The following is a 10,890-nucleotide window of genomic DNA, read 5'->3' as shown; positions in this document are numbered from 1 at the left end:
ACAGTGGCAAAGTTCACCAATGAGAGCAATAGTTTTTTAACTTACTGAAAATAGATAGCTAAGATGATGTTTAGCTAACTGTAGTCGTAATGTGGGCTGTACGTTAGATACACTTGCTAAATGTGGTGATTTTTTTGCGCAATTTTGTACTGTAAACACAACACTCAAGAGCTGTGATATTAACACTAACACTGTCTTTTTCCCCCTCTCTCTATCTCTCTCTGTGGCTTTTTAAGCATATAAATGTTTACCCCGTGTAGCCAAAACCTCGTTGTTGGTTTGTTGTGTCGTGTGGTGTCAGCCAGATTTCGGACAGGCCGTGAAGGCAGCAGCGGGTTCATTGTGGCCCTGCAGAGCTAACGCCATCACACGCAGCGGCTACGACGAGCAGCACGGCGACATCAGGGCCACCACAGCAGCGCAGTCCGTATTACTGTCAAATTATTTCACTGTAACGGCAATGGAATACAGCGCTGCGGATTATTAGACGCGTCTAAACTGGTAAGTGGTACCGTTTCCCCTTCTTTTTTTTTTTTACTCATCATTCAGCTTCGCTCCTGCCTCCAAAGCCGAATGAATTACTTTGATTTTTTTTTCTTTCTTTTTTTTTTTCCTGTCTTTCCTCCTCAGTTTTCTCCCGTTACTATTATTGACGTCTGGTGAACGTGCTTAGCCTGTTAGCTAGCTACACTTTGTATGTGTGGAGAGGATGTCTAGGTGAGGCGTCGGCTGTTTTTAATACCAACAGAAACACACACATCCAGTCTTGTGTAAACTGGGATGAAGAAACGACACCCGGAGCTAATTAAACAAGTAGGTTATCCGCGGTCACTGGCCGAAAAACAAGTGTTTAGCATCACACGGGAGGGTTTTAGCCTTCAGAGCATCTTGACGCATTTTGATCCTCTCTGCTCGGTTGTTTACCATGCCTCCCCCCCCATCTCTCTCCCCTCTCTCCCCCCATCATCATCATCATCATCAGTAGCAGCAGCAGCAGCATCTCCCATTGATGCTCAGTGGAGTCAGATGAAGGACACAACCTCACATGATTCACTGGCTCTCTCAGTGCTCTGCTAACTTTAAGAAGATGTGTTCATGCAGACTGTCCAGTGTGCATCTTGTTGTGATAACGCTGCACTCTCTTCTCAACAAGTTTTCACACAGCAACTCTGGATTTTAATCAGGTTTACATGCACTGTGCTGATTTATCTCCCTCTTCTCCTCATGTAAAGGAAAGTTTGTTCCTCCTTTCCTTTTTGCTAATTGGGGTTAAATGCTCTCTCCACCTCTATTTCCTTCTAAAACAATGAAGGGCATCCCTCCATCTATTCCCTCGGCCCATAAACCTGGCCAGTTCTGAGCCGCAGCCATTTGTTCCGCGTGTTGTTTGCAAAATTAGTGTAATTGATTATATTGTCGGCCGCTGCCATTAGGCGCCCAACACTTTCTCTCTCACACCACCACTTCACTTCTTTCTTAATGAATCAGGCTCAATTTACAACATGCGACACACAGCAAGCCTCGCCGCTCGTAATGAATTTATTTTAGGTGGCACTAAAGGGAGAACAGCAGAAACTGGAGGCTATGTAATGTGATGCAGAGTTGTAATTTCCCCTGCTTTCTTTTGCCTATTTTCAGCAAACCAGCCTCGTTGGGTTTTGAGCGGTGCCAGCAGCTGGCATTCAGCTCGCTGACTCCACTGAGTGTAAGATTTCTGCAGCAAGAAGAAGAAGAAGAAGCTGCTTGTTTCACAACCATGTGATGTTGTGGCCTGCTGAGTTCAGGTGCTGCAGGTGCAGCGTATGGAAGCGCAGTATATTTATCTGTGGATGGATCGGTCCCCATGCTGCAGGGATAATCTCTGTTCAGAAGTAGTAGTCTTGGAAACCGAGCTCAGGAGCCAGTGTGCTTTGTGAAATGTAGTTTTTCTTGTAGAGCAGCACATACACATAGATCTGGATCGTTTGACGTGTGCTGGTAGTCGGCATTAATCACAGAAAATTACAGACGTTAAATAAAAATGTGTTCAATCAGACATTTTTGCAGTGCCATTCTGTATTGCAGATGTCCCCGTCTGACTTGTGGCTTCTTGCAGAAACAATCCTTGTCTTGTCAGGATGAGTTATGAGTTAAGAGCTGCTCCTTTTCATTCTTGGTGCCAATACAATAGGATCAGGCATGCACAATGTTACTGCTGAAAGTCTGTCACGTTTATTGTGTATGTCTATTTAGACAGACGCTTTAAAAAAAAAAAAAAAAAAACCAAGCTTCTCTTTCTTTTACTATGTGGTGAAACGCTGCCAAAGCACTGTGTTCCCAGTCACACTGGTGGGAGCTACCAGAGTAATAAGATGAAGTGCATGATTTTTCTTTTCTTTTTCTTTTCGAATTATCCATTAGAATGTTTATTTACATTTATCTCAAGCTCATCCTGCTGATTTAAAGGACAAACAGTGAGTGGGAAGGACGTGACTGGCACCGTCTTGGCTTTTTGATGAGTACGACAGTGGAGAACTCACTGCACTCTTGGGATTTCACTCATAAAAGGAGGTTTGCATTGGAATTTTGTGCGTTGTTTGGTGTAAACTAATTAAGTGTTTAAATTGCACAGATATATAGAAGTTCGTTATTGAGAAACTGCATAGTTATTCAAGTTTATTATACCAAAGGGCTGGTGAACAACAACACCATCAAGTGTGATAAATGTTAGCTAGCTAGCATTAGCCACAGACTGTATATAAAAGATGGATGTAGCCTCGAGGTCTGAAGTGAAGCCATCGTGGAAATGACTTTTGCCTGCATTCTTTCTAACAGCCAGCAGGGGGCAACTCCTCTGGTTATTAAAAGAAGCCTGGTGGGGTGCAGGCAGGTGGTGGGTTGTGGGAAAATATATATTCGGACACCACAACGACGGGGGCATGGCGGACGAATATTCAGATCTCAAAAATGATGTTCGGATACCACCACAACAACCGAATATTCAGATATTCGGATGCTCAGGGCCAGCCCCATTTTCATTCATGTTCATTTTGTAAATTAGCGGAAAACAGATGATCAAGCCGCGTATGACGACTTTGTGCTTGACAAGTCGCTACTATATTGGCAAGCAAAGTGTCCTCGAGTTCTCAGTCAGATCAGCTGCTCCCTCGTCACATCCGATTTCAAAAGACCAATGGCAACGGCGGAATGTCAAACTCGATGCCCCAGAACCACAGTCACGGTATCTACGTCCATGGTTTACATACAGTGTGTGGCGTTAATGCTGCTGGAATGTAAAATGATGCATTCTCTAAAAGAGTGGACAGCCCACTCATTGGGGTTTGCGGCGAAGTTATGTGCATGTTGTCTGGTGTTGCTGTTGTTTCACAAGACAAAGTGAGCATGCATGTTCATGTTTGTTTGCTGGTGTTGTGGTCCATAGTACAAGCAGCCACAGCCAGAAGCTAACAATACTCCTAGAGGAAAACACATGAGTGTGTTGGTGGGTAATTGACCTGCATGATTTAGGTTTTTTTTGTCTTTTTTTCTTTTATTTTTAACATTGAGATCGACTCCTTTTAGCTGATTTAGGGCATTAAGAGTCAGCTATGTCCTGCTGTGAACTATATTCTGATTGTGTTGATTGATGTGAGTACCGTGGGAAATCCCCTGTTGACATTACTAGCAGATGCAAATGTCTCATAGGTGGGCTTGTTCTCCTTATAGTAATATGCCTATATATCACCAGCTTGAGTGGGTGTCTTCAGGAAGATTGGAGACGATCTATGTGTCATATGCTTTAGGGGAATCTTGAGTGTGGGGCACACCTCCAACACAGCTGTGGTCTGTTGTGCCGCTATGACTGGTGTTGCTGGCTGTATTTTAGCACGATGACACTTCATGATTGATATTTCACAAGATAGAGCCTTGTGACTGAAGCTTTTTATATAATCAATGCAGAGGTGAGACGTGTGTGAGTAATCGACTTTTCAGTGGGTTTTGAAAGGCGCCTTGTTTTTTTTATGTCTTTGTTACTTTTTTTTTCTTACTGATAAATTGTATTTTTGTCCACTGTTTTCAGAGTTCCACACAGTGTTCTGACCTGAAACAGATTGCTTCTTTAATTTAGTCCTCAGTTTCTAAGTTCAGCAAAGTCGTGTTACTATCTGCACTGCAGTTTGTTCTCTTGAGCTAAACTCCGTCTTTATTTTTGTTTTTCTTCAGAACTATACAATGTTCCTTGAGCTTTTATAGAATGATGAGTCAAAACGCTTTTCTAAATATAGTGGTGCAAAAGCTGTTCTGGATAAACGTAGCATGTTGCATGTTTACTAAGAAAAACACACCATGTGTTGTCCACTGCAGGACTGTGTCATATTGTATATACGTTGCAGAGTACAGAGCAGAAAGCATTCCTACACTTTCTGCATAACTTTATGTTGCAGAATGAAATATAAATATAATTGAATTTAATAGAGTTGCTATTTTCCCCATTAAACCACATTCAGTAATCCATAATGATAAAAAATTAATGCAAAATTTTTCAAAAGTGAAGAACTGAAACCTATGAAACATTCAGACTCTTTGCTGTGACACTCAGGTGCATCTTATTTTCTTTAATTATCATGCAGCCGTATATAGAGTCTGATGGGAGTCCACCTGTGATGAGTGGGATTGATTGGACACACACCTGTGAATGTGGGGTCTGTTGGTTCACACTGTTGAAGTAAACATGGGGACATGATTTATTTTCTTCTCAGATAGATCGAGAAGCATTTCTATAGGCCTGAGTGCAGAATATGTTCTATGTTCACAGCTTTTTTTGAGTAAAAATAGGAAAAAAATAAACCTTTTTTTTTTTTTTAAACAGATGCATCCTTTTTCTCATCTAATAACTGATTCGTGACTCCAGACAGCCACTTTGGGAACCACTGATTTTGCAGAATATCTTTTAAAAAAAAAGTTGAACGTATGCCTGAATATTTCCCATTCTTTTCCCGTCTTTCCAAATGAAAACGGCGTGCAGCACATGTGTATCACTACTTGTGTTTTAGGGTAGATCTGAATCCAGATGGAGATGAAAAAAGCCTTTGATATCGTCTGTGATCACAGACTGTGCAGCCTCAGTCCAGCCTCTTGAAGTGATTTAAACTCAGCATTGACCCACTTTAAACCCGATTCAACCTGTACAGCACCTGCTCTTGAAATTCGCTCTGACTCAGGCCATGTGACCGTCATTCACCACGCTTGTGCAGCTTTGATTCATGCTGCCAGAGCGTACTGCACTGTACACTAATGACGTACCGTGATCCCGTTGTGCTCGGCTCAGAAAGGGGTAGCAAACGGCTACGTGGAAGTTGCAGGTGTGGATTGCGCTCGCTGTGGTTGCATCGTGCCCTGATGTCCCTTCGGTCACTGTCTGTCACTGTACACTCTGTGGCTGGAGCCATTTTGAACAGATTTGGGCGTCTGTGCAGTCGCCAGAGCAGAGAGCCGGTGGCAGCGTCCTTGGTAAAGCTTAAATCCTCCCTCCTTTTGCAGCTGTATGTAACCTCTTATCTCTGTTGCAGAAGAATTGTTCACTTTCCTGACTGGAAACAGACATTCTGCAAGCAATTTGCCTTAAACAGCTGACTTCAGAGAAATTCGAAAACAAAGAGTAAGGCTGTAAATTCAGTTTTTTTTTTTTTTTTTAAAGAGCAGAGGAAAATGCCGCCTTTAGTTTGTTGTGTTTGTCAAAAGTTCATTTGCGTCATAAAGGACGTAGATTATTAATTGCTGATTCTTTGAACTTGATCTCAACGTAAAATTTCAACCTTTTAGTACCTCAATCTTGTCCAATAAATGGTACAGCTGTACTTTTTGTTCCCTCGTTCTGGTTCCTCAAGTGGTTATTTACTGCTTGTCTTAGTCCCCTATGATAGTAGTTTGGATATTTTTGTGTTGGGCTTCTAAATTAATCAAATATTAATCTTGACAACAATTTCGGCTTCATGCAATTAAATGAACATGGTCCACTGTGATATTGACGTTTTGAAATGTGTGCTGTGCTCATCAAAAACTCCGCTGCATATCAAATCAAGCCCTTCCTAAACTAACAGACGGCCACCAGGGAGCGGCTGAGATGTTTTGACTTCACTTTTGGAGAGCCGTGCTGCTTGTGCAAAAATTTTATGGATGATGGAGAAGAGTAATATACAAGAGACAGCAGACGGTCTGGAGCTGGAGGTGAAAAGCTACCCCGTGTTTTATTTTGGATTTCGTGCACGTTATGCTAAGCAGGAACAATTTATTCGTGAAGAGAATATGGGGCTTGTGTCTATGCGGTAAAGCAACACAACTAACTTGTTTAACCACCTTGTGGTACAATAAATGCATATAGAGCTTAAGAAGAATAATATCGCTAATATGAACTTGTGCATCATCAACTAAGATACTGTTTCCATAACAACGACGCTGTACAGTGTGCCACTGTGTCATACAAAATATAAGGGAAAGCAGATCTGGTGATTTTAACTTCTATTATTATTTATATCTTGTTTCTAGGAGATGCTGTGAATCTGGCTTGTTTGAGTCTTATTCCAATGGAAACATTTCTGTATTAGCAGGCATGTAGCACAACATGGAAGTGAAAGCAGCAACAAGTATGTCGTCCCTAGAATCAAAGATTCACTAGGGGGGAAAAAATCACATATATCATTTTGGCCATAATGTTACAGTTGAGTCTTTGGGCTGTAGACTGTTGATCACTGAATTTGTCCATTTTCTTGGACATTTTCAAGGAACAAACAAAATAAAAATTCTACAGATTAGTGCATTATGATAATAATAGTTAGTTGAAGCCTTAAAATTAATCAGTACTACTCAGGACTTAGTGGTTGCAAAGTGTTTTTGCCAAGTTGAAGACAGAAACAGAAGTTCATGAGGAATCTGACTCTGATTGTCAGTAGTAATCAATATATACCAATCAGCCACAACATTAATACCATCAGCCTAACATTGTATAGGTCCCCCTTGTGCTGCCAGAACAGCAGTGGCCCATTGAGGAGTGGATTTGATTCGATTGTAGGTTGGGAAGTCTGTGGATCGTGCTCGTTTCGGGGCATCAAATCGATGCTTGATTAGGTTGAGATGCGGCGAGTTTAGATGTTAGGTTAGCACCTTGGGCTCTTGGTCCCATTCCTGAAGCTCTTCCTGAGCAGTTTCAGTAGTGTAGCGTGCCGCATTGCCTTTGCCACAAGAAGTGTGCTGGTCTGCAGCATTGTTTAGGTGGGTGGTGCATGTCAGTGTCACAAGAATGCCAGGATTTGATGTTTCCCAGCAGAACATTGCACGATAACAAGATGATCCATGGTGTTCACCTGTCAGTGGTTTTAATGTTGCTGCTGAGTATATATGAGGTTTATGTCATTTTATTGCCTGTTTCTGTGCAGTAAGCTCAAAGTAAAATCACGTCTGCACAAGTGATTATATGCAATCCCCCCCCCACCCCCACCCCACCACGTCATTAGGAATAGATGAAGAAAACCACCTCCTCCTCGTTAAAGCTCAGCCCAGGACTTGATGTCGTCACACGGAGCTTGCGGTGGGTCAGATGGGCCCGGCTCTTGTGTTCGGGGTTGGGGGTTACAGTCAGCCTCTCCTCCACTTTCAGCGTCACGCCAAAACCGCAGAGGTCAGAAAGACACCACAACAATGCTGTCCTTTGTGTCACGCTTCCAGTGGAGAGAGATGAAATCTCTCCCTCTTCTCTCTCTTACTCTTTGTGCCTTTTTATTCTCTGCTTTGGTGGCTGAATCGTGACGTACTCGCAAGCTCAAATGAAGTTATTGTTACAGATGAGTAAATGTTGAGCCACGGATGAATGCAGGCTATGACGGAGCCAGTGGGGACGTACGCTGACATGTGAGAGCAGAGCTTCTGATCATATGATCGCCTCTGTTAGCCTGCGGTCCCTCCAGCGTCTCCCCATCTCAACTGCTAGTTTTCTTCTCTGCTAATTAAAAACAGAGGTTAGACTTCACTTTTTTGACACTCATTACACGATCCATCAGCTTCATTAAAAAAAATGGGAATGTTTACGAGCCAGGCGTACGCCACTGGGTCACCGTTGCAACGATATCTGGGGAGGAAATGATGTGTGAAAGCGATACACTTGCATGAAAGCTTGTCAAAACGGGGCCCGTGGAGATGTCCGTCTTAGGGGTGTTTCTTCAAAGGAATTCAATTAGCAGGAGTTGTTTGTCTTGCTTCAAGGAGCTGGGCGAACACAGATCCTATCACGCCGATCGCACCACGCACAAACCCCCTTATCAGTCCTCCACTTCCACCTGCCACAGCTCATCTTTGTGTTTGCTTACGGTGTGCTCCAAATGTGCAAAGTCAGTCAGTGGCCGTCGAGTGTGGCTTCATTTCCTCTGAAAAGAATCACAGTTGCTCATTTACATCTGGAGTGCAGGCACGGCGCGAGAGCACCAGCGAGCTCGGCTTCCTCTCATATCCTGCTCAACATTTTCCATTTTTAATCTCCCTCGCTTTTTTTCTTAATCTCTCCAATTCCATTTAGCTCTCAAGTCCATTTAGCCTTTATTCAGGAGTTCAACAGTGCACTGGAGCGCCTCGGTCTATATTTAAAACCTCACCACTGAATAAATCGAGCAGAAATCTTTTAATTCTGCCAGCCGCCACCCAACCCGAAAGTTTATACTGCTGCTGAAGCAGAGGAGCGGCGATGGTAGGTTCCTGTAACAGGTTTCAGCCATATGCGGGCGGCTGAGCAGCTCGCCATAGATCCCAGGCAGCTGGGAGTACCAGAGAGTGATAACTGCCTCCCTGCTTTATGCTTCCTCAGACTTTGTCCCAGACTTCAGATTAGTACTAACAAAGTATGCAGTAGCATTTAGATATTTCTTGAAGTATGTCCCACCTTCCAGGCTGCCTTTTACTCTGCAGTCATTTCACTGAGGATTATGCATGCAGACTTTCCAAATCTGCATTTACAGCTGCTTTGCATTGATAGTGCGGGTTTGACAAAAATTAAAGCAGACGGAGAGTTAATGGGCAAAATTAATGGGCAGCTAACAGGTGTGGAAATTTAAACAAAAAAAACCCCCAAACACACTCTTTTCTTTCCTGACAGTATCCTCAAAAGACCAGCATCCAAAGCAGCCACAGCCTGCGGGTTTTCACATGTATTTTGCAGCAGTGTTAGAAAAGCAAACCCTTCTTCAGTGACATTTTTTGAACAAACTGAGCAAAGCACATGACAGCATTTGGTTAGTCTCACTTTAGAAACACTTCTAGCACTTTAACCTTACAAAAAAAGAGGAATCTTTGTCAGCATGGAGCCGGATAGATGAATCGGATGCTAATGTTGCCTTATTGCAGATACTGGAGGGAGTGAGTGCAGGTGTAGAACATGTCAGTAGTTTTTACTAGAACCAAACAAATAATAATGACAGGTACCATTATCCAAGTTGCATGAGGTGCAATTTTTGGATGAAGGTAGAATGTGTCACAACCATTTTAGATGAAGCAACCATTATATGAATCATATTCTTTAGATCCAACAGGAACGTGCTTGTTTGGTGACATTGTCATTTTACAAAAATAGCCATCCTCACTGAAACCATTACTCATATTGCAATATCTTCTATTTTTGCTCTGCAGTTTCTTGTTACCTATCAGTTTATCTGTGACCATGTTTTCTCAGGAAATTGTTTCACAGTGGTGGTAAGTGCCAACCTACCAAAGCCTTTCCTGTAAAACATTTGACTTTAATGTTGAGACTGTAGTTTGTAGGAAGTCCCTCTTTGAGTACGTGTTTTTCATCAGTAACTAACATAAGGAACAGTTAGGTGATTACATAAAATGATGCGAGCATACTTGTCAACTGTTGAGTACCACACTCAAACCCAGATTCACATCCAGCTCTAATAGGTATTCTGGTAAAAGCATTAAATCATTAACTGAAGCACAAGCAAAAAGAAGCGTGGGTGGAGTGACAGTCTGCATCAACTGTGTAGATGTTTCCTTAGAAAACAGCTGTCTAAATAAATCCAATGTGTCAGACTGATTATGTGTAGTGAATCCGTTTAATAGTGGGGTCTTTGTTTCATTCTGCAATAGAAATTGTTAACAGTTTTTTTTTATTATTGTTAAAATGGATTTAGAATCAGTTTTCTTGGCAAGTTCACGTACAAGAAATATGACTTGGTGTTTTTATGCACCGCTAAAAAACATCACCATGTAGAAAGAGAAAAAGAAACAAAAGCACACGTTGCAAGTCAAATGTAGCAAATCCAATGAATTTAAAGGTAATAAAAAGTCATATAAATGTTTAGATTGTGCAGGGATGTGCAAATTATTCACCTGAGAATGTGTAAGTTGATGATTTTTGCCGGGATCTGATGAGCATTTCACCAGCGGAGCATGTGATGTTTTGGATGAGGTCGTGGGCTTCATGTGCAGTCTGTATCTGCAAAAGCTCAGCGCGTCTCCAGTAAACATCTTAAAGCTGCCAGGAGCAAGTAGGAATCACGTGGGCGTTGTTGTTCAGCGCTGAAACGGTGGCTGAGTAGGGTGAAGCACGTCGCCACGCTGTATTATTTATTAATGATATGTTTACCGTAGTGGTAGGCTGACTGGTGACAAGTGTTTGTGTTTTGTGGGGCAAACAAAAGTGCTTTCTGTACGTATGTTAATGGCCTGGAGAGTTTTCATACATAATTAACTTGCTCTTGCTGTGTCTAATGTCATGTGTGTGAGTGACAAAGGCTAGATTCTGTCCCAACAAAGCCTCCCTGTGCTGCTTGTGGAAATCTGCATTGCAAAGAAGCTATTATGTTTTATGGTTTCTATGAATTTCAATGCGGACGTTCTGATTTTTGCCTCATGCCCTCAGATTTCCAC

At 42.3% G+C, this 10,890-nt stretch overlaps 1 protein-coding gene across 7 annotated transcripts in view; it reads left to right on the top strand.

The window, feature by feature from the left end:
• Window positions 1-331: 331 nt before the first annotated feature.
• The window catches only part of fynb (FYN proto-oncogene, Src family tyrosine kinase b), an 83,200-nt gene continuing 72,641 nt past the window's right edge, over window positions 332-10,890 (top strand). For 4 of the 7 annotated variants that reach the window (XM_008285626.1, XM_008285623.1, XM_008285624.1 and 1 more), the window contains exon 1: window positions 332-501. The gene's annotated coding sequence lies outside the window, so the exon portion shown is untranslated. The remainder of the gene's footprint in view (window positions 502-10,890) is intronic. The other 3 variants (XM_008285625.1, XM_008285620.1, XM_008285622.1) reach the window with 1 other exon arrangement.

The sequence above is a fragment of the Stegastes partitus genome, unplaced genomic scaffold, assembly GCF_000690725.1.
Source record: "Stegastes partitus isolate 25-593 unplaced genomic scaffold, Stegastes_partitus-1.0.2 Scaffold411, whole genome shotgun sequence".
NCBI lineage: Eukaryota > Metazoa > Chordata > Actinopteri > Pomacentridae > Stegastes > Stegastes partitus.
This window is presented reverse-complemented; position numbering and strand designations above follow the sequence as displayed.